Below are 24,937 nucleotides of genomic sequence, written 5' to 3'. Positions count from 1 at the left end.
AGCACATAGGATGTCTCTTGTTTCATTATGATTTTCATTGCTTTTTCCATTTCATTTATGTCAGCTATCTCAAGCTTATTCTCCATTTGCCTGACAATGATGTCCTCTGAATCTATGATATTTTTAATGCTTCTAACATGGTTTTCTTTCTTGCAATGCCAGATCACTTTCATTCTTTTTGTTGCCTTATCTCTTCTTTATTCTTTTGCATGTTTTCTTCAAGCTCACCTCAGAGAAGCCATATTTCTTTATCTGAACTCTTTGAACTCACATAAATGGGTATATTTGAAGTTTTTGCTTGGTGTTATAGTTCCGTCCTTACTGCTATTGCTAACTATCCTTCTTTGGGCATTTTCTACAGTTCTAATGCTTTCTATCTGGTTTATGTTTAAATATCATTCATAATTGAAGGGGCAGGTCATATCCAGTATAAGTAGTTGCTTCTCGATTGCGGCTAAAGGGCAATCGTGGGGAATAGATTGAAGGAGTAGCAGTTTACATTTAGGGTTGTTATTTCAGTCCTGGTTCTAATCAAATTAGTGGTTCCATCTGTTTAGGGGTATATTTCTGCTCCGTAGTCCCATTTCAGTATATGCTGGAGAGCTACGTGCTGCACAGTTCAACCCTGTATATTACAGGTTCTCATTGTGGTGATTTAGAATTTAATTGTTTTTTTCCAGCTGTCTCAATTAATGATTGCCAAGCCGATTGCCATATATATTTCTTCTCCAGCCCACCACTTCTGCCCCTTCTTCTTGCAAAAATGGTAGGTTTGCATGTCTTCTCTTTCAGTCCTGAATTCGTTTCATGCTTTTCCACGTGGAGAAATATTTATCAATGTAACCCACGATACCTCCAGATTTCATGATTCCAAATAAGACAGTCCCTTCAGAGATGGGTCTTATTTTTGTAGATTTCTCTGTCTTATAGAGGAACTGCAAGTTTTCCATCTTTTCTCAGAATCCTTCTGTGTTTCATCCACAATTCACAATATTTATCAGTAGTTCTTTACTTTTTGTGTTTGGAGTTGTGTCTATCTCTGTATTTCTGTCTCACACACACATACATCTAGTTTTCAACTCTGAGATTTTTCTTTTCCCTTCCTTGTTACGGTTGTTATTAGAAGTTGATTTTAAGAAACCAGGGAAACAGAAATATATATATATATATATATATATATATATTTTTCTCTCCCTTTAACTGAGTGTCCTTAAAAATCAAAGCAGAACCAACAAAATATGATCCTGCTAATATGGATCTTGAGAAGGATGTGTGGAAGCTGACACTCTCATGAAGCTCTGATAGGATATTCAATTAGTATCTATAAAGAATTCAGCTTGTTCTTCACCAAATAAGATTTTATCTTAATCCTGAGGACACAAACAGACTTAATGTACCCAATTACCTCAAAATTAAGGGTTACCATGTACAGAGATATTGTAGGTTCAGTTTCAGAATACTGCAATAAAGCAAGTATTATAAGAAAGCAAGTCACACAAATGTTTTGGTTTTCCAGTGTATATAAAAATTACATTTACGCTGTACTTAGTCTAGTTAGTATGCAACAGCATTATGTCTAAAGAAAGAATGTACACATGTTAATTAAAAAGGCTTTATTGCTAAGAAGAAAGCTGACAATCATCTAAGCCTTTAGTAATCCATAATCTTTTTGTTGGTACAGTATCTTGCTGAATCACAGTGGTGGTTGCTGAAGGCTGGTGTTCCTGTGACAATTTCTTAAAATGAGGCACAATCCAGTTTTCTGCACTGATTGACTCTTTAATTGAAGATGTCTTTGTAGTATAAGATGTTGTTTGATAGCATTTTATCCATAGTAGAACTTCTTTCAAAATTGGAGTTAATCCTCTCAAACCATACTTTATCAAGTAAGTTTTATGTAAAAGCAAGTAAGTTTATAATATCTTTAATCCTTAGTTGTCTTTTTTTTTTTAAAAAAAAAAGACATTTATTCAGCGTCATAATCAGACTATTACATTTAGCAATCAACAGCATGGGTGTAAAAAAAAAATCTACATTAAAACACTTTATTGGAATGCCTTCCACTTTCCACAGAGCAGAAACTAAAATAACCTGTTATACAATTAGTCACAAATACAGTCCCTGAGCTTTTTGCCAATACACAGGAGTATTTGTCTAAAACATGTCTTCTTTGTAGCAGCTAGGCCCTGCTACCACTGTGCTTGGCTGAGTTCATAAATCTGTTGTAACCTGTAGCTTCCCTGTCACTTCTCTGGCTCTCCTCTCCTGCTAAGCTTTGTTTCCAATTAAAATTTTCTGCCACTGCCATAGCTACTGCTGCTACTGGAACTGCCACAGCCACCTTGGTTTCGTGGCTTGGCAAAGTATTGGCCGCTACCCCCATAGGGGCCAGAGCTTCTGCCTCCAAAGTTTCTTCCCTTCATGGGTCCAAAATTTGGAGGCTAATTGTTGTAATTGCCAAAATCATTGTAGCTTCCACCACCTCCAAATTTGCTTCCATCATTACCAAATCATAGCCATCCTCACTGCCACCATATCCACCACCAACATGGCTGCCACCAAAGCCACCACGACCACTGAAGTTTCCTCCACAACCAAAGTTGTCATGCCCACTGACAACACTTCCACGACCACCACCAAAGTTTCCAGAACCACTTCGACCTCTTTGGCTGGATGAAACACTAGCCATCTTTTGCTCTGACAGGGCTTTCCTAACTTCACAGCAGTGGCCATTCACAGTATGGTATTTCTGGATGACAGTCTTATCCACAGAGTCGTGATCATCAAAGTTTGCAAAGGCAAAGCCCCTTTTCTTGCCACTGCCTTGGTCAGTCATGATTTCAATCACTTCAATTTTTCCACACTGTTCAAAATAATCTCTTAGGTGATTTTCTTCGGTGTCTTCTTTAATGCCATCAACAAATGTTTTTTTCACAGTTAAGTGGGCACCTCGTCTTTGAGAATATTCTCTTGATACAGCTCTCTTTGGTTCCACAACTCTTCCATCCACTTTATGTGGCCTTGCATTCATGGCTGCATCCGCCTCCTCCACAGTTGCATATGTGATGAACCCAAAGCCCCTGGAGCGTTTGGTGTTTGGGTCTCTCATTACCACACAGTCCGTGAGCATTCCCCATTGCTCAAAATGGCTCCTCAGGCTCTCATTGTTTGTTTCAAAGCTCAACCTTCCAATGAAGAGCTTCCTCAGCTGTTTGGGCTCTTTAGGAGACTCTGACTTAGACATGATCGAAGGGAGAAGAGAGACTTCAATGATGTTTCTTCAGCAGCATGTACAGGCAGAAAGGACCTTAGCTGTCATTTTAACAAAGTTCACACTATCTGCACCAGTAGTTGATGATATTTCAAGAAAGCACTTTCTTTGCTCATACATAAGAAGTAATTCCATATTTATTACAGACTTTTATACTGAGACTGCAGCAATTCAACCACATATTCAGTCTCTGCTTCTGATTCTAGTTATCTTGCTATTTCTACCACATCTGTAGTGACTTTTTCCACTGAAGTCTTAAACCCCTCAAAGTCATCCATGACAGCTGGAATCAACTTCTTTCAAATTTCTGTTCATGTCGATAATTTGACCTCCTCCCATAAATCATACATGTTCTTAATGACATCTGGAATGATGAATCTTCTCCAGAAGGTTTTCAACTGAATTTGTTCAGATTCATCAGAGAAATCACTATCTGTGGTAGCTATAGATGTATAAAATGTATTTTTAAAATAATAAAACTTAAAAGTCAAAATTATTCCTTGATCCACAGGCTATAAATGGATGTTGTGTTAGCAAGCATGAAAACAACATTAATCTCTTGTTACAACTGTATCAGAGCTCTTGAGTGACTATGTGCCTTGTCAGTGATTTTGAAAGAAATATTTTTTCCTGAGCAGTAGGTCTCCATAGTAGGCTTAAAATATTCAGCAAACCATTCTGTAAATAGATGTGTTGTCATCCAAGCTTTGTTGTTTCATACATAAATCATAGGTTGAGCAAATATAGCATAATTCTGAAGGGTCCTAGAATTTTCAAAAATGGTAAATGAGCATTAGCCTCAACTTAAACACTCTACCAAAAAGCTCCTGGAACTAATAAACAACTTCAGCAATATTTTAGAAAACAAAATCAACGAACAAAACTCAGTGGTATTTCTATACACCAATAACATTTAAGCTGAGAGCCAAATCAAAAATTCAACCTCATTTTTATTAGCCACATAAAAAAATTAAAGTACCTCTAACCATTGAGGTGAAAGATCTCTATAAGGAGAACTATAAAACACTGCTGAAAGAAATTATACATGACACAAACAGATGAAAAAACATTTCATATTCATGCATTGGAAGAATCAATATCACTAACATGGCCATGCTGTCCAAAGCAATCTACAGATTCAATTCTATTCCTGTAAAACTACCAACATCATTTTTCACAGAATTAGAAAAAAAAAACCCTATTCTAAAATTTGTATGGAACCAAAAATGAGCTGAAATAGCTAATGCAGTCCTAAGCAAAAAGAACACAGCCAGGGGCATCACGTCACTCAACTTCTAACTATACTATAAGGCAACAGTAAGCCAAAACACCATGGCAGTAGTACATAAACAGGTTCACAGACCAATGGAATAGAGATCACAGAAATAAAGTCACATACCTACAGTCATCTGATCATTAACAAAGTTGACAAAAATAAGCAATGGGGAAAAGACTCCCTATTCAATAAATAATGCTGAAATCGCTGGCCAGCCATACACTAGAACAATGAAACTGAACCTCTGCTTTTCACTGTACAAAAAAATTAAGTCAAGATGGATTAAAGATTTAAATGTAAGACCTCAAACTCTAAGAATCCTAAAAGAAAATATAGGATTTTCTAGAAAATCTACCAGAATGGAAAAACCATTCTGGACATCAGCCTTGGGTAAGAACTTATGACTAATCCCTAAAAAGCAAGTGCAACAAAAACAGAAATTGACAAGTGAAACCTAATCAAACTAAGGAGCTTCTGCACAGCAAAAGAGACTATCACCAGAGTAAACAGACAAACTACAGAATGGAAGGAAATATTTGCAAACTATGCATCTCACAAAGATCCAACATCCAGAATCTATACAAAACTTAAATAATTCAATAAGCAAAAGCCAAATAACCACATTAAAAAGTGGGCAAAAGACATAAACAGACACTTCTCAAAAGAAGGCATACAATTGACCAAGAAACATGAAAAATGACCCACATCACTAATTATCAGAGAAATGCAAATCAAAACCAAAATGAGATACCATCTCACATGTCAAAATGGCTATTATTTAAAAAGTCAAAAAGTAATAGTTGCTCATGAAGCTATGGAGAAAGGGAACACTTTTACACTGAAAAAGGGAATGTAAATTATCTCAGTCTTTGTGGAAAGCAGCTTGTGGTGATTTTCAAATAATACAGAGCTACCATTTGACCCAGCAATCTCATTACTAGGAATATATCCAAAAGAAAATAAATTGTTCTACCAAAAAGACACTTGCTGTCTTTATGTTTGTTGCAGCACTATTCACAATAGCAAAGACATGGAATCAATGTAGGTATCCATCAGCAGTAGACTAGATAAATAAAATATGGTACATATACACCATGGAATACTACGCAGCCATGAAAAATAAAATCATGTCTTTCCAGCAACATGGAAGCAGCTGGAGGCCATTATTTCAAGTGAATTAATGCAGGAACAGAAAAGCAAATACCGAAATTTCTCATTTATAAGTGGGAACTAAACAATAGGTACTCATGGACATAAAAATGGCTATAACGGACACTTGAGACTATTAGAGGCACAAGGGAGGGAGGAGAGGCAAGTGTAAAAAACTTACTGTTGCATATTATGTCATTTCTATCCCAAACCTCAGCATCGCACAATATATGATGCCACAAAACTGCACATGCACCCTCTGAATCTAAAATAAAAGTTAAAATTAAAAAAAAAAAAAAAGAAAAAAGAAAAATTAACCAGGAAGCTAGTCTCACAAAGCAAAACCAGGATCTATTTAAGAAACTTTACTCTCCAGGAATTTTTCACAATGACCCTTGTGTCTTCCATTTATCCCTCTTTGGAATGGCAGGTTTTATTCCATGCCCCACCACTTAGACCTGGTTGTATAAGGGACAGCCAACTTGCAAATTCATAGATTTCCTGACTTGATATAGAGATCTGTGCCTCACTTGCAGATACTCAATTTTGAGCTGGGACATTGGTTTGTATTCAAAAGATAAACTGCAGAAGGTAAGCATTTAAATTCCCAGTTTGCTGATAAATAATATAAAACAAACATGCAAGAAATTGGCATTTCATTTAATATAAAGAAGATATTTGGCAAGCCTATCTACTCGAAGTTTATCAAGCAAAGTTTTCTCTACGATTTTCAAATATAAAAAGCAATGTAGAAACTTAGCTGGAAAATTAGGCAAACAAATATGAATAAAGATAATTGATTCTAAATAAACAAAATGTTGAATAAAATGTTAATTCTAACTGTATTTATAGATATGATCACTGATGTTAAGCTCTGTTAGTTACTAAGTATAAACCATTTGAGTTTTTTTGATTTCCTTTTCTTTTTTTTGCCACTTTATAGATATGTTACATAATTAATTTGTTCTGGCAAGAGTTGGTTAAATTTGCTCAATATTTTGGGACCAATAAAATTACTTGGTAATATCTGAGGTATTTTAACAATGGTATTTTAACAAATGATGTGTTTTAATAAAAAAGATTGCAACAGTTTTTCTTTTTTTTCCTCCTGAGTTATGACGTGTTTAAAGAGAAATAGTGTAGCACACTAACGTATTTAAAGAAACTTCACATATACTTTCCATTTTAAAAATTATAAAAAAGTCTCACACATAGTTTCTATTTTAGAATGTGTATATATATATATATATATATACATATACAAGTGTGTGTGTGTGTGTATGTGCATATATATACACATATCCCTCTCTTTTTTATTTTTGGAAAAAAGGCTTTGCTCTGTGTCCCAAGCTGGAGTAGTGCAGTGGCGTAATCTCAGCTCAGTGCAATCTCCACCTCCCAGGTTCAATCAATTCTCCTACTTCAGCCTCCGGATTAGCTGGGATTGCAGGTGCACGCCACCACGCCCAGCTAATTTTTGTATTTTTAGTGGAGACGGGTTTTTGCCATGTTGGCCAGGATGGCCTTGAACTCCTAACCTCAGGTGACCCGCCTGCCTCAGCCTCCCAAAATGCTGGAATTACAGGTGTGAACCACCATGCCTGGTCCCTCTCTTAGTTTTCACAAATCACGATTGACTAGTAATACAATATAAAAAGAACCACAAAATTGCTAATAATTACCAAAAATGCATCCCATTTAATATTCTAAGCACAGATCCACCATTAAGAAACCCCAAATATTTTCAGTTCAATGAGGCCTCAAAGAGAGACATTCATATTTTCACATCATCAGTGGGTTCCCATATAGCAGTGGATAACTAGAGACACTTACATTCTCCAGAGTGACAGCTTTTTACTTTTTTATAGTGCTTTCTCAGTGATATAATTCAGAGAAATATGGTTTAAAACTGGATCACATAAAAAATAAAACTGGTTGGCAAAGGGAACACTTTTAAATGGTCTTTCTATTTTTGCAGATCACTCTAACTAGGTATAGCCACAATTTGTATATCCCCTCTCTGGAGATTTGAAATCTGAGCATGTTTTTAAATCAAAAATTCAGAATAGATTTTCATAATGGTAAGGAATTCCTTTTTAAACTTAAATTTAACAAAGATACTCTCATTTTATCTTCTTCATGCTGATTTTTAAAATGTTTTCCTCCCTTTTCTATATTCATCTGTTTCAGTCAATTTATTTTGAGTCTCTTTGAAGACTTTCCTGAAATACTAGCTACTTCTAAAATGCTTAACATCATGCATCAGATAATGCTGGATGGAAATGTCTTTATATCATTCATGGGATATTATTTGTTTCCTTGTGGATCAAAGGTCATTCTAAATCTTCAATTGCCACCTCTTCTGTGAAGGATTAGGAAATTGTCAGTACACTAGCCAGAACTGATCACTCCATCCTTGTTTATATGTGTTTTTAAACCACCCAATATTATTTTCGACAAACATTAAATACCTTAGACCATATCTAGTTAAAGACAGTGTTACAGTGAAGTCCTCATATACATTTATTCAATGAATGAATGAAATACATGTATTTCTAATAGCTATTATTTGATGAATAATTTTTATTTTCCATGTAAAAGTGGTTTTAAAAGGCTCTTTGCTCTCAAGCCAATTTATTCAAAGCTGTTTGTAACTCCTCTACCAAAACTACTAAATTTAATATTAATATGCAACCGACATATCTAAAATTACATTTTGCATACTAGAAGGATTATTTTAGATTACAATGATATTTCTTACCAAAGGGAAACCAGGAAAGACTATATTACATAGAAAGATGAATGAAGACGAAAACTGAGAGTCAACAACTTCATCAAGATGAACTCAGATTAAAACTTGGGTATATATTTTCAATAATAACAATCCTGAACAATTTGTTCTAAACTGATGTGAAATGAAGGTAAATGCAGAATATCCCTGATTCACTACTTTTCTAGCTCTAAAATTTCAGCTCAATATCAATTATCTTTTGAATATTATGACTGAGATCCATAACTGAGCCTGCCATGGACTGTTATATCATAGCAAAAAATACTGATTATAAACACTCACTGGGCCAAGGCTATATGGCACGTTTTAATTATAATATCTTATTTAATTTTCAAAATAAAACTGTGATGCAAATACTGTCTTATCCACATTTTGTAGATGGAGAATCTAAGCATAAGAGAAGTTAGTAACTTGCTCAAGGCCACATATTTTATTGGAGCTAAGACTATGATTCATAATTTATTCCAGTATCAATGAACTTAGCCACTGCAAATTTTAATTAAAATTTTAAGAGAAAGGACAGTTATTTGTTTACAAATAATTATTTCTTAAACTTTTTGTCTAGAGTATAGAATAATATAAAAAGTGAAATGAATTACATCAGTTTTAAAATTAGTCACTCTGGAAAACACTCTCATATTCTTTTTGCGAGAAATCTGCCTATCTTTAATGACAACTTGACAATTTGTCTCAATGGTTTTAAACGTATTTACAATCATGCACCTAATAATGAAAGTTAAAAGACATATCTTAGTATATAATTAATAAATAATAAAAAATTTACGAACAAAAATATTCTTTAGAGTAGTTCATAAGTAAAAGATTGAAAATATTCACAATAGCATGAAACTGTTTAGGTTATTCATGGTATATATACCCATAAAATGGAATATTAGAGAGCATTCAAGATTTATTTTATTAAGAACTATCTTATAAAATAGAGAGAATACTCAATTTTAATTGAATGACAAGTGAGAATTATTTCAATATATAAATACTAAATAGGATTCTATGAGTAATTCTTATTTGTCCTTTATACTTAGCAATATTTCTTAAAATCTTTATAATATTCATTATTGTCCCAATGAGCATAAAAGTATCAGAGAATTTAATCCTCTGCAATAACTGTTGTAAGGGTGACAATAGATGATCTTTGGAGTCACTTAGATTGGTTTTGATGAATTCTAGTTCTTACATTTAATAATAAAAATTGAAAGTTGTGCAAATAAGTTTACGTTTCTGAACCTTAGTCACTTTACCTATAAAATAGGGGTGAGTTTTCCCTTCTAGACTAGGGCTAAGTGCAATTTCTACAGCATGTGTAGTGGCATAGTGACAGCTAAAAAACATGTGGAAAACTTGCAGCCTTTTTGGACTGGCAACCAAAAATGAACTTGGAAACCATAAATGCTGAAGTGAGTAAGGATATCCCAAAAAGGAAAGAGACAAAGAGCATATTACTCAACTCTATCCACTTTTCTGACTGATCACTGTAGCACTCACATATGAAAGAGATTTTTAAAATATTATCTACAGGCAAAAGAGCTGAATCAATACTGGAGCTTTCTCAACAAAAAAACTGTATTTCAAACCCACCCAAGAAAATTACCTGGAAAAATAAAGAAATCAACAAAAATAGAGAGAGAGAGAAAACAAAACAAAACAAAAACAAAAACAAAGAATCATCACAACGTAATATGCAAAATAGCATGTATATAATACAACAATAATTAACTTTTGAGGAATCAAAATAATAAAACATATGTAAAAATAAATAATCAATAAGCCCTGTAACTGAGGTGAATCAGATGTTGGAAGTAATGCAAGTATTTTTAAATGGCTATTATAATTGTCCTCAAAGAACTAGTACAAGCCATGTACCCCAGGTACGTAAAGCTCAGGTAAGAAACATAACATTTCAGAAAAAAATACAAACATACAAAAATAACCAAATGGAAATTCGAGAGCTAAAAAATATAGTTTTACTGGATAAACTTAACAGCTAGTTGAACATGGGGAAAACGAAAAGAAGAAAAGGTAAACTCGGAGAGAGATCTATACAAATTATTCTTGGTGGAGAACACCGGGGAGAAGATAGATAATACCAAATGGCTCCCATTAAGTATAGCTGAAATAATATAAATACATAAAGAGAGAATGGGAAAGAAAAACATATTTGACCAATTAATAGCCAAGCTTTTTTTAAAATTTAATGAAAAAAATTGCAAATACAAAATACAAAATGCTAAACAAATACCATGTAGAATAAGCACCAAGAGTATGCATGCATACATCATAGTTAAACTGTCAAAATTCAAAGATAAAAATCAAGTTTTGAATACAGGAGGAAAAAAGACACAATTGCATATGGAAATAATGGGAAATTAATGGCTGATTGCTCATCAGAAACTACTGAGGCCACAAGACAGTGAAAAAAATGTTTAAAGTGGTGGGGGTAAGATGGCAGCAATCCATAGTTTTATAATAATAATAATAAACTCTTAAATATTGAAAACAAAATGAAGAAATCTTCATGTAAAACAAAACTTTGAGAATTTTTGTCAGCAAAAATTGCACTTCAGGAAATAATAGCAAAAATAAAAAAGCATATTCTTAAAAATTGATGAATAATTCAAAACTGGCAAACATTAAGGTATGTGCAAAATTATTTTTCCTTTGTTTTGTTTTTCTTAATTTCTTCATGAGTGTATAAAAGTTTTTTTTTTAATTATAACATTTTGTTTTGGGGTTATTAACATACATATATATATATATGTATATATATACACACACACACACACACACATATATATGCACACATTATATGTATATTATAACACAAAGCAAGGAAGTAAATAGCATATGGACCTATGTAGTTGAAAGATTTCTATATTTTATTTGGTGGGTTAAATTGTTAACCATAAAATAACTGAAAAGTTAAAGATGCTTATTATAGTATGTAGAGCAATGAAGAAAAATCATGCAAAAAGCACAGCTAAAAATCCAACGGTGATATAGATTGGCTGTGTCCCCACCCAAATCTCATCCTGATTTGCAGCTCCCATAATCCTCACATGTCATGGAAGGACCCAGTGGGAAGTCACTGAATCATGGAGGTGGGTTTTTCCATGCTGTTCTCATGATAGCAAATACGTCTCCTGAGATCTAATGGTTTTATAAAGGGCAGTTTCCTTGCACACTTTCTCCTGCCTATCACCATTTAAGACATACCTTTGCTCCTCCTTTGCCTTCTGCAATAATTGTGAGGCTTCCTCAGCCATGTGAAACTGTGGGTCCATTAAACCACTTTTTCTTTATAAATTACCCAGTCTCAGGTATGTCTTTATTAGCATGTGAGAACAGACTAATACAAATGGAAAAAACAAAAAGTAAATCTGAAATTATCTAGATAGTGAAAAGATAAAGGTAACAATAACAGACAAGAAGAAAACAACACCAACAAAATGATAGATTCAGATCCAACTGAATCAATAATTACATTAAATATTAAAAGACTAAACACTCTCATGAAAAGGCAGAGATTGTCAGAATGAAAAATTTTAAAATTATAAACTGTATAAAAATGTATTTTGAGTGTAAATATACACAGATATTTACAGCAAATAGATTAAAAGTAATAGCATGCAAAACATAAGATTAAGAAGGCTGGAGTGACCATATCAATAGCAGCTAAAGTAAATTTCACATACCTATTCTATCAAATATGTATGGTAAATTCTATCAAATATCTGAAAGATATAACAGCAATCTTACATAAACTCTTTCAGAAAATATACAAGGAAGAACACTTCCCAACCAGGTAAAAGGGAGATACTTCCTAGTGATAAAATTGTCAATTAATCAGAAAGATATCAAACAGAAATGTGTATTTTACCCCATTAACAAAATATATAAAACAAAAATTGACTGAATCAAAATGAGAACTAGATAGTTTCCAAATGACTAAAAATTACAAGACCATTCTCTTATCAGTTTATACTCCTAGTCAAAATATCAACAAAGATAAAACTCTGAATAGCACTATTAACCATATTGATTTGAATGCCCTGAACAACAGCAGAATACATTCTTCTTATGTACACACAGTATGTTTACCATGATAAGAGTAATATCTGGGCCATAAAATAAGACTGAAAATATAAGGCTGAAATCATATAGAGTATGTTCTCTAACCATAATGGAATTGTTTTAAAAATAACAAATAAAATATCAATAAAAACAAAAAATATATAAATTAAGCATTATGCTTGAGTAATCATGGTTCTCAATAAGAAATCACATAGGAAACTAGGAAATATTTTTAACTGAATGATAACATATGTAAAATTTTATGGGATGCTAACAAAACTGTGCCTTGAAGACATTTTATGGCTTTAAATGTATATGTTAGGAAAAAAAAAAAAGATCTCAATCAGTAATCTAAGATTCAATTTTAAAAACTAGAAACAGGAAAGTAGATTAAATTCCAAGCAGACAGAAGAAAGCAATAAAGAGTAGAAATAAATAAAATAGAAAATAGAATAATTTAAAAATTAACAGAATCAAAAATTGATTCTTTGAGAATATGAAATTACTCTAATTAAAAGAATAATAAAAAAGAGAGAAAACATAACTTATCAGTATCTATAATAAGAGAGAAGTCATTTTCACGGAACCCACAGATATTACAAGAATAATAAGAGAATATTTTATATAACTCTATCCTAATGACTGTAATGATCTAGATGAAACAGACAAATTACCAAAATAGACTCAAGAAGAAACAGAAAACTTGAACAGCACTATATCAATGAGCAAAATTAAATTCATGATTAAGGATCTTCCCATACAGAGAATTTCAGGCCCACATGGCATCAACTGCCATCTGATGGTAAATTCTACCAAATATGTATGGTAAATTCTATCAAATATATGAAAGATACAACAGCAATCTTACATAAACTCTTTCAGAAAATATACAAGAAAGAACATTTCCCAACTTTATGAAGTCTGGTTCTAAAATCAGACAAAGTAATAATAAGAAATGAGAAATACAAACAATATTCCTCATGACTATACATGCTGAATCTTAAAAAAAAAATCAAATATTCCTCATGACTATACATGCTGAATCTTAAAAAAAACATCAAATTCAATAATATTTAAATGTTTAATACATAATTATTCCTAGAATGCAAGGTTGGTTTAACATATAAAAGTTAATTAAAATAGCCCTCCATATTCCTGGGCTCCATATCTGTGGATTCAACCAACTGGGATTGAAAATATTAAAAAAAAAAAAAATGAATGGTTGCATCTGTAATAAACATTTACAGACTTTTTTCTCTTGTCATTATTCCCTAAGCTATAGAGTATAACAATTATTTACATAGTATTTACATCATATTAGTTATTATAACTAAGCTACAGATGATTTAAAGTATATGGATGAATGTGTGCAAGTTATATGCAAATACTACACCATTTATATAAAAGTCATGAATATTGTGAATTTTTTTAGCTGTTGGGAGAGATCTAAGCTATGGGGGAAACCAGTTCCCCTAGATACTGAGAGATGACTATATAATTCACTACATGTTAAAAACCATATCACTATTTCAATAGATACAGAAAAGGCATTTGATAAAATTCAACATTTACTCAAGGTATAAATAGCAAATGAAAACAAGAAGGTAACTTCCCCATTCTGATAAAAAAGATCTATGATAAAGCTACACTTATCATTCTTAGCAGTATAAGGTTCAACACCTATGAAAATCACAAACAAGTAAGGATGTCAGTTATTCCTACTTCTGTACAATTTTTGGCTTGGAGATCCTAGCCAGTGTAGTAAAGCAACAACGGGAAATAGATTGCATACATATCAGAAAGAAAAAAATGACTATTGCTATTTCCACATGATATTACAATGTTTACAGGAAACGCTAAGGAAACCATAAAACACTATGCAAAATAATAAATAAAATTAGAAAAGTTGCAGGACATAAAATCAACATAGAAAATGAGTTATATTTCTCTATATATAATAAGTTGTCAAAGGAACAAAGAGTCTCTTGCAACTACTCAATTATGTCTTTGTAGTATGAAAGTTGAAATATACAATATATAAGTAAATGGACATGGCTGTGTTCCAATAAAACTTTATTTACAAAAACTATTGGACAGTGAGTGTACCATAGTTTGCAATCCCTGCTATCTATTAACAACAAAGCAGAAATGTGACATTTGAAAAGCAACTTCATTTACAATAACATAAAAAACAATATACACAGGAATAAATGTAATAAGAGATGTGAAAGACCTGTACACCAAAATCTACAAAGTATTGCAGAGGAAACTTCAAAAACCTAAATAAATGTGAAGAGATATGCCAAGACATCTTAATAGATGACATTTTTTTCCAAATTGAGTTCCAGATTCAAAGCAACCTAAACCCAAATACCCAAAGACTTGCTGTGAATTTACTGTAATTAAGACAGCATGATACTGGCATTATTACAAATATATAAATCGATGGGACAGACTCTAGAAACCAGAAAGAAAGTAGACTCAAAAATTTTATAGTCAATAGATTTACACAAAGTTGCCATGGAAAGTCAATGAAAAAAGAAAGTCTTTTCAACAAATGGTAATAAAACAACTGGATAACTGAATGGAAATTATTAACCGTAACCATAACCCAGATCATACACGTGAAAGTTAACTAGCACGGGTCATAGACTTATGAAAGGGTTAAAATTGTTAATCTTACAGAAAACATAGAAGACAAACTTTGCAATATTAGGTGTGGTATTAATGTCATAAATAGACGTAAAAAGCACAAACATTAAAAGAAAATATTGATAAAATGGACCTCAGAAAGATTAAAAACTTTCAATCTTGAAAGACAAGTTATAAAATATAAAAGGCAAGTGCAAATTAGGAGAAAATTTTCCAAGGCCAAACAAAGTTTTGCAAGACAACACAAATGGACTTGGCTCAGAATACTCAAAGAGCTCATGTCTAAATCATAAGATAAACAGCTCAAGTTTTTAAAATGGGCAAAAAATGTGAACAGATATGTTACATAAAACAAATGAACATATGAAAAGAAAATGAGCAAAGGCTTAAAGCATTCCCTTTGAAAACTGGCACAAGACAAGGTTTATCTCTCTCACCATTCCAATTCAACAAAGTATTGGAAACTATGGCCAGGTCAATTGGCAAAAGAATGAAATTAAGGGTATTCAAAAAGGAAGAGAAGAATTCAAATTGTCTATGTTTGCAGATGACATGGGTTTGTATTTAGAAAACCCCATCATCTCAGCCCAAAAACTCAAGCTGATAAGCAATTTCAGTAAATTCTCAGGAATCAAAATCAATGTTCAAAAATCACAAGCATCCTATACACCAATAACAGATGAACAGAGAGCCAAATCATGAGTGAAATCCCATTCACAATTGCTACAAAGAGAATAAAATAATAAGGTATACACCTTAAAAGGGATGTGAAGGACCTGTTCAAAGAGAACTGCAAACCACTCCTCAAGAAAATAAGAGAGGAAACAAACAAAATGAACAAAAATTCCATGCCCACGGATAGGAATAATCAATATTGTGAAAATGGCCATAAGGCCCCAAGTAATTTATAGATTCAATGTTATTCCCATCAATCTGCCATTGACTTTTTTCACATAATTAGAAAAAAATACTTTAAATTTTATATAGAACCAAAAAAGAGCCTGTCCAGCTAAGACAATCCTAAACAAAAAGAACAAAGCTGGAGGCATCACATTATCTGACTTCAAACTATACTACAAGTATAGTAGTTACAATATTCAAAACAGCATGGTATTGGTACCAAAACTGATATATAGATGAACGGAACAGAATACAGACCTCAGAAATAACACCACACATCTGCAACCATCTGATCTTCAATGAACCTGACAAAAACAAGAAATGTTAGAAGGATTCCCTATTTAATAAATGGTGCTGGGAAAACTGGTTAGTCATATTCAGAAAACTGAAAATGGACCAGGCATGGTGGCTCATGGCTGTAATCCCAGCATTTTAGGATGCCATAATGGGTGGATCATGAAGTCAGGTTTCACTGGCTAAAACAATGAAACCTCATTTCTACTAAAAATACAAAACATTAGCAGGGAGTGGTGGTACAAACCTGTAGTCCCAGCTACTTGGGAGGCTGAGGCAGGAGAATCAATTGAACACAGGAGGCAAAGGCTGCAGTGAGCTGAGATCATGCCACTGCACTCTAGCCTGGTGACAGAGTGAGACTCTGTCTCAAAAAATGGAGAAAGACAGAGAAAGAGAGAGGAATGAAGGAAGGAAGGAGGAAACGGAACGCCCTTCCTTACATCTTATGCAAAAATTAACTGAAAAGTGATTAAAGACTTAAACACAAGAACTAAAACTACAAAAATCCTAGAAGAAAACCTAGGCAATGCCATTCAAGACATAGGCATGGGCAAAGGCTTCATGACTAAAACACCAAAAGCAATTGCACTAAAAGCCAAAATTGAGAAACAAGATCTAATTAAACTAAAGAGCTTCTGCACAGCAAAAGAAACTATCATCAGAGTGAACAGGAAACCTACAGAATGGGAGAAAAATTTTGCAATCTATCCATCTGACAAATGGCTAATATCCACTATCTGCAAGGAACTTAAACAAATTTACAAGGAAAAAAAAAACCAACCCCATTAAAAAGTGGGCAACAGATATGAACAGACACTTCTCAAAAGAAGACATTCATCTGGCCAACAAACATACGACAAACAGTTCATCATCACTGGTCATTAGAGAAACGCAAATCAAAACCACAATGAGATACCATCTCATGCCAGTTAGAATGGCGATCATTAAAAAGTCAGGAAACACCACATGTTTTCACTTACACACAGGTGTTGAACAATGAGAACACATGGACTCAGGGAGATGAGCAGCACACACTGGGGGTAGTTGGTGGAGGCTAGAGGAGGGACAATGGGGGTAGGAAGGGAGGGATAACTTGGGGATAAATGCCAGATATAGTATGCATGTATGTAACAACCTGCATGACCTGAACATGTATCCCAGATCCTAAAGTAAAAAATAAAATAAAATAAAATAAGTCAGGAAACAACAGATGCTGCAGACGATGTGGAGAAATAGGAGTGCTTTTACACTGTTGGTGGGAGTGTAAATTAGTTCAACCACTATGGTAGACAGTGTGGCAGTTCCTTAAGAATCTACAACCAGAAATACCATTTGACCCTGCAATCCTATTACTGGGTATATACCCAGAAGATTATAAATCGCTCTACTATAAAGACACATGCACACGTATGTTTATTGTAGCACTATTTACAATAGCAAAGACTTGGAACCAACTCAAATGTCCATTGATGATAGACTGGATAAAGAAAATGTGGCACATATACAGCATGGAATACTATGTGGCCATAAAAAATACTGAGTTCATATCTTTTTCAGGGACATGGATGAAGCTGTCTCAGCAAACTAACTCAGGAACAGAAAACCAAACACTGCATGTTCTCAATCATATGTGGGACTTGAACAATAAGAACACATGGACACAGGGAGCAGAATATGATACACCAGGGCCTGTCTGGGGCTGTGGGGCAAGGGGAGGGAGAGCATTAGGACAAATACCTAATGCATGCAGGACTTAAAACATAGATGACAGGTTTATGGGTGCAGCAAACCACTATGGCACATGTATGCCTATATAACAAACCTGCTCATTATGCACATGTATCCCAGAACTTAATTTAAATTTAAACTTAATTTATAATTTTAAAATTAAGCTTAATTTATAATTAAAATAAAAAAGTCCAAAAGAAAGAAAAAAGAAAAACAAATGAACATATGAAAAGATTCACAACATTATTGGTCATCAGAGAAATACAAATAAATCATTATAAAATATATTCTACATACAACTTAAGTACTAATGTTTAAAGAAAATATCCGCATGATATGTGAACCTCTGTCACTCTGGAGGCTAACAAGGTGCTCTGGGCATCTGTTGCTCCTTACCAAGTGACATTGTTTTGCTGTGTCCTTACCCAAATTTTATCTTGAATTGTAGTTCCCATGATCCCCACATGTGGGAGGGATCTGGTGGGAGGTAATTTAATTATGAGGGTAGCTACCCTTGGGTTGTTCTCATGATAGTGAGTGAGTTCTCAGGAGATCTGATAGTTTTAAAAGGGGCTTTTCCCCCTTTGCTCCTCACTTTCCTCTCATGCCATCTTGTGAAGAAGGACACGTTTGCTTCCCTCTCCTCCATGATTGTAAGTTTCCTGAGACCAATTCAGCCATGCAGAACTGTGAGTCAATTAAATCCCTCTTTTTAAAAAAAAAAAAAATACCCAGTCTTAGGCATTTCTTCATAGCTGTGTGAAAATGTACTAATACACCAGGTATAGTCATAGTATCATCTTCAACAACTCTCCTTATGGAGTTTGCCCTGATGACCTTTCTTACTAGGCTCCCTCCTTCCGCACTCGTTCCCTCATAGTATATTCTTAACAGAGCAGACAGAATGAGTGATCCTTTAAAAACATAGGTCTGGTCATGTCACTCTTCTGCTCAAAACCTTCCCAAAGACTTTCCCTTTCACCCTGAATAAAATAACAAATTCTCACATAGTTTATTACATGATCAATGTCCTTTTCCTGCCTAAACACACTTAGACTGCAATGCTCCTTACTTACTCCATTAGAGCCACATCTACCTGTTTTCCTTACCATGCCAAGCACATGCTCCCTCAGGGCCTTTGCACTTGCTTTTCCTCTGTCTAGAATGCTCTACTCAGATGGTTCCCTTGTTTACTTCTTTCAAACTACTTCTCAAGTATCAACTGGAAAATGGCTATTTCATTCACTATTCACTCTTTCATTCGCTATTGCTATTCACTCTGGTGTCTATAAAAGGGTATGGTACGTAACAGTATTTATGAAATACTTGCTACATAAATGAACTGTCCCATGTAAATATAATATACCACTTTGATTCATCTTTTTTTCTATCTCTTTCTACATATATTTTAAGTGCCCATTTATTTCCAAATGTACAAAGCTATTAAATCACAAAGATAACGCTGACTAACTTTGTATTACAGAATTTGCCATTTGCTAATTATTCTTACTAACGAGCATCAAAATTTTAAATGAGAAAGATCAACCCACTATAAGCATTGTCAAGTGCTTCTCATGCTTCTTAGGATTTTCATTTTGCCTGTCTGTGAAAGATGCTTTCTTATCGTTTACCTGTACAGGATAAGGAGAACGTATAGTTCATTTAATATTGCAGATATACACTTCAGAAATTGATTGAGAAATAGGTATTGAATGATGATAGCACATGCACCTGGTGACTATATATTGGAAGATTTTCCTATGAGCCTTTATGTGTTTTTAAAATTTAAAATTTTTAAAAACAGACCAACAAATTAAGAACATATTTATACCTTACATTTGATTTGCGAAGTAGGTAGATGAATATTTTAAAATTTCTGCATCCAAAGCTTGTAACCTTATGTTACATGTGATAATTTAGTATATAATTTGTGTGTATAAAATAGCTCTCTCTTTATAGTATCTTTATTACACCAAGAAAATCATTTGAATTTATTTTTACTAAACATGAGCTATTATTCTTTAATTTTTAAATTCTACATAATTTTTTCATATGGCAATATAACAAAGATGTCTTTCTGAGGCTAAATATAGTAATTTCATCATAGGACAAAGTTTCATGGCTCTGTCTTTGTTATCCATCTACTTTTAGATCTACCTACTTTCAGATAATTCGTCTAACATCTGTCTATACATGTACTCTGTCTATATACCTACTGATCTATCATCTATCTGCAAACTCATTAATGTACATACTGTGTACCTAATTTATGGAAATAACCTACATATTGCATCTATTGAAACGAAAATTTTCATAAGCGTTTCTCAACTCTTCATACTTAAAAAAACTGATAATCTACCAATGTTAAAATTCAACAAAATTTAAAAACATTAAAAAAAAATAGGAAACCTGAGAAACTCTACAAAGATGAAAATTTAAAAACTATAGTAAACTGAGAGGCCAGGGACTTAATTTCTCTGCACAGTAACTATTTTTCTATAATAATTTTAGTTTCACCAACGTTGAAAAAGGATAAGTAATGGTTACTTCAACATGTCACGGATAAAATTCATGATCTGCCCTCGGCTTACACAATTAACTTTTTTATATTTGCACATTGGGAATGCAACACCAACTAATTTTCATCTATAGTTCTATTTCGCCATTTTTGACAGCATTCCCAAGAACTGTCCACTAATTTAGAGTGTGATTAAGTTACTATCCACATAAAACTCTCTGATACTCAATCATTATTCTCTTCAAGGCCTATTAGCCTTACTCAAATTTGTCAAACACAGACTTCCAAACTAACAATATTTTCTTCCTTATAGCAAACTCTTTTTTTTTCCTTTTGGTTAGTACTACCACCTGGTGACCTGGAGAGTTTATATTGAACTTCTGTTTAATCCTTACCCTAATTAGATGAAGCAGCTGAGCAACAGGAAGCTTCTGCTACCTCTCTTTAGAGGCCTGAATCAGCTACACTCCAGGCCATTCCTAGTTTAAGAAGGAAGGATCTAATCTGTGATTCAAATGTGGTCTGAGTTCACAGGGCCCAGTACTACTCCTTAGCTTCTGTGTTGGCTTGTACTTAAATCTTTAACATTAAGTAAGCGTTGTCATAGTTGCAACAAGTCAGGTTTTCCTAATCGGATGTTTTCTTACATCCAAAATAGTGAAGACCTCTTCACTGGTACTCCATTCCACATAAGGACATTTGAAGCATTCCACAAAGAATAGCTCAAATTGCATGCAATTAAGGGTGAATATTATATATTTCAAATCACCTCCTAAGGCTTTAAGATCTGCCACTCATAGTGGCATAGTGTATGTTACTTTGAATTAACCACTCACCTTCATTGCACAAAGTCTTGGAACTAAATTTCCTTTCTTTCTTCTTCCCCAAATTATCACCTCTTCATACTTAAAAATGGAATCTTTAATATTTCATGACAAGTGGAAAATAATAAAATGTTTATTTTCTATTATCTTAATCTAATTCCTTTATCATGACAGCACTGCTACCTTGCCTATAGTTGAAGCCCAAAATAGACTTCATGAGTTCTGGGATAAAAAATATGAGCAAATCTTTACTTTATCATTGGCTAATCAGCATGTTTGGTAAGAAAGAGGATTATCAGAAGTCTCCTCTGACTCTTTGTTCTCAGGTGGGAAAACATAATGAAACAACTTAAAGCAATAAGTAATTAACTGAACATAAAGCCTGTATTAGTACCTGTATTCATATGTTACTCATTTTAAAGATTTCTTTAGAGTTTATTTTATTATAATAAAAATAAAAGGATTTTATTTTGAGCTTTTTGAGAAACAGAGTAGATAGAGATCTTTATAAAAATGAGGCTTTTATATTGACATGCCAAATGCCAGAAGGATTCAGTTTAATTTTTCTGTAGATTTGGTCTACCTCTCATTTTCTTTTCTGGTAGAAGAGAGTATCCCATTTTGGCTAAGTCCCTAACAGACTTCTCACATCAAATCAAAAAGCAAGCAGATTTTGTCCTCTTTAGCAGAAGCACAAACAGTTATGCTTTAGCCATATTCCACTTCCTTTTAGAGTCGGCATTAGGATGTGTGTTTACAGATGGTTTGGGGCAGCCTAGGAAAGGGGTCAGTTTAGAAGAAGATCAATGAATATGGTGGATTGTAAGATAGTATACAGGAAATAAGAATGATATCTGTTTACTCTGGAGTGACCATAAGTATGTGCTGCAAAGGTAGAAAAGGGACAGAACAAAAATAACATTTATTTAAATAACATTTATTTATTGTCAGTTAATTCATAGAGCAAGAATTCTAACTCTGTGTAACTTGATGGTCAATGTTCTTACCAACTAGGAAAGGAAATCAAATAATACAGACTCGGATTAGTGTTTAAAATGTAAGACAAAGAAGAAAGATAAAAGCAGAAATGAACATCTAGAATACAGAAATGATTAACAAATAAATTTTAATAAAATTAAAAATGATATGAAGAAACAGACATAAAATGACATGTAGAGGCTGTAGTACCATCCTAGCTAAGCAATTTCAAGCAAATGGGTACCAATAGCCATGGCATAGACTGGTCATGTTCAGATATGTGCAGATAGTAGTAGTCAGTAAAATGGCAGGCACCAGGCAGAGGCAGAGCTTCTCTCAGAAGATGATAAAAATAGTAATAAATGGGTAAGGTTTTCCCAACACAGAGGCTCTACTTTGGCTATATGCTTATTAGGAGAATATAGGGACAATATGATATTTTTAAAGTACTGTTGCTGTCAAAGAGATATCTGCACTTTCATGTTTATTGCAGCATTATTTACAATAGCCAAACATGTAATTAACCTAAGTTCCTATCAATGGATGAATGGATAAAGAAAATGTGGTACATATATACAATGGAACACTATCCCTAAAAAAGGAAATCTTCTCATTATGACAACGTGGATGAACCTGGAGGACATTATGTTAAGTAAAATAAGCCAGGCACAAAAGGACAAATACCACCTAATCTCACTTACATGTGGAATCTAAAAAAGATGATCTGATAAAAATAGAGACTAGTATGGTGGTTGTCAGAAGCTAGGGTTATTGGAGGAATAGGAGTTGGGATGATATTGGCCAAAGGATTCAAAATTATACTGAAGGAAAAATGTCAAGAGATCTATTGTACAGTATGATGACTATAGTTAATGACAATATATTATATTCTTGAAAAATACTAAGAGAGTCGATGTTGTATCTCACCATAAAAATAACGATAGGAAATAATGCATATAATAATTAGCAATACTGAATTGTTTTACAACATATATATGCTTTGAAACATCCTGTTATATATGATAAATACATACAATATGTCAATTGAAAAAAATAAAATGGATCAAACCTACAGAATAATGTCAAAATTCTTTGCTTTTACTTTCTACTCAGCGCTCTCAGACAGTAGGCATTAATATTAAAACATTTTCTCTTACAGAGATGAAACACAAATTTGGTACTGGAAGGTTACAAGTTTGCTTTTGATTTAATGCAGTACAATTTAAAGTCTCTAAGAAAGTTTGCCATCCTTAAGAGCCACAAGCCTGCCCTTAATGCCTCAGGAGATTTGTACTTCTCATAAGTGCCTGGTATAGTAGCTCCTCATAAATCCTCATCCCAAGGACAACATCTGTGACTCCACCCTCAACAGATTTCTAAAGACAGCTCAAAGGAAGGTATTAACTCAATCTCTAACCTTGAGCAAACCAGCATATGCCTGCAGGAACAGTGTAGCTTGAAAATCCAGAAATACACTCTAGGCTTTTACTAAGTTATAATAGAAATTAGTTTGAACGCTCCCAGCTTCTTACAGTTAAATGTCCTGAAAATGTTTTCAGACTATTTTTAACATTTATCTGTGGCAAAGTGTTTAATAAACTAAGGCTAATTTAGAGGTCTTTTGGATATGAATTTTTAAATAATTACATGCGGAAAGGTATAAAACAGGAGTGCTTCAAGGTGACTTTTTTTGCGTGTCTCAAGACTGAGACTTCACTGATGATGACAAATAGATAATTAGAATCCCCAGCCTCAGAGATGCGAGAAATGTGATCTTTTGGGAATGACCATGAAGCTCCTGGAAGGATTCACTGTGAGTCACTGCTCATATCATGGAACAAACTACACTGGATAACAACAAGCTAATTTTAACAACTTTTGGTCAATGGCAGAAGAGTGGAAGCATATAGTCAACAATAAATCTTAGTTTGCAATAAACAATTTTATCACTTTCAGGACTTCATAAATATTTATTATTTATCCTTTTGCAAACATATTCTGATGGCTTAACAAAAGATAGCTAAGAACTATAACCATACATAGACACCACTCCCAAAATGAATCTAATACAAACAGCTGAACGATCATCCTTCTCTCCATGTCCAATGAGAGCAATAAACAATACATTTGAGTCAACATTCTATTATTATTAATGCTCATAATTTCATTGTAAAACACAACTGAGAGAAAAATGTTTATACTGAGATTTGCATAGTACTGTAAAAACAGAAGACAGTTGCCGGGCGTGGTGGCTCAAGCCTGTAATCCCAGCACTTTGGGAGGCCGAGGCGGGTGGATCACAAGGTCAAGAGATCAAGACCATCCTGGTCAACATAGTGAAACCCCGTCTCTACTAAAACTACAAAACATTAGCTGGGCATGGTGGCGCGTGCCTGTAATCCCAGCGACTCAGGAGGCTGAGGCAGGAGAATTGCCTGAACCCAGGAGGCGGAGGTTGCGGTGA

The 24,937-nt window shown here is 33.6% G+C and overlaps 1 protein-coding gene and 1 pseudogene across 1 annotated transcript in view; both read right to left on the bottom strand.

Annotated features, from left to right (window-relative positions):
- Nucleotides 1–24,937, bottom strand: part of TRHDE (thyrotropin releasing hormone degrading enzyme) — a 391,885-nt gene that overhangs the window by 62,141 nt on the left and 304,807 nt on the right. The window lies entirely within an intron of this gene.
- LOC108290293 lies at nucleotides 2,279–3,244 on the bottom strand (annotated as a pseudogene).

This window comes from Cebus imitator, unplaced genomic scaffold (genome assembly GCF_001604975.1).
Source record: "Cebus imitator isolate Cc_AM_T3 unplaced genomic scaffold, Cebus_imitator-1.0 Scaffold429, whole genome shotgun sequence".
NCBI classification, from domain to species: domain Eukaryota; kingdom Metazoa; phylum Chordata; class Mammalia; order Primates; family Cebidae; genus Cebus; species Cebus imitator.
The sequence above is the reverse complement of the archived record's forward strand: the minus strand, read 5'-3'. Positions and strand labels throughout refer to the sequence as shown.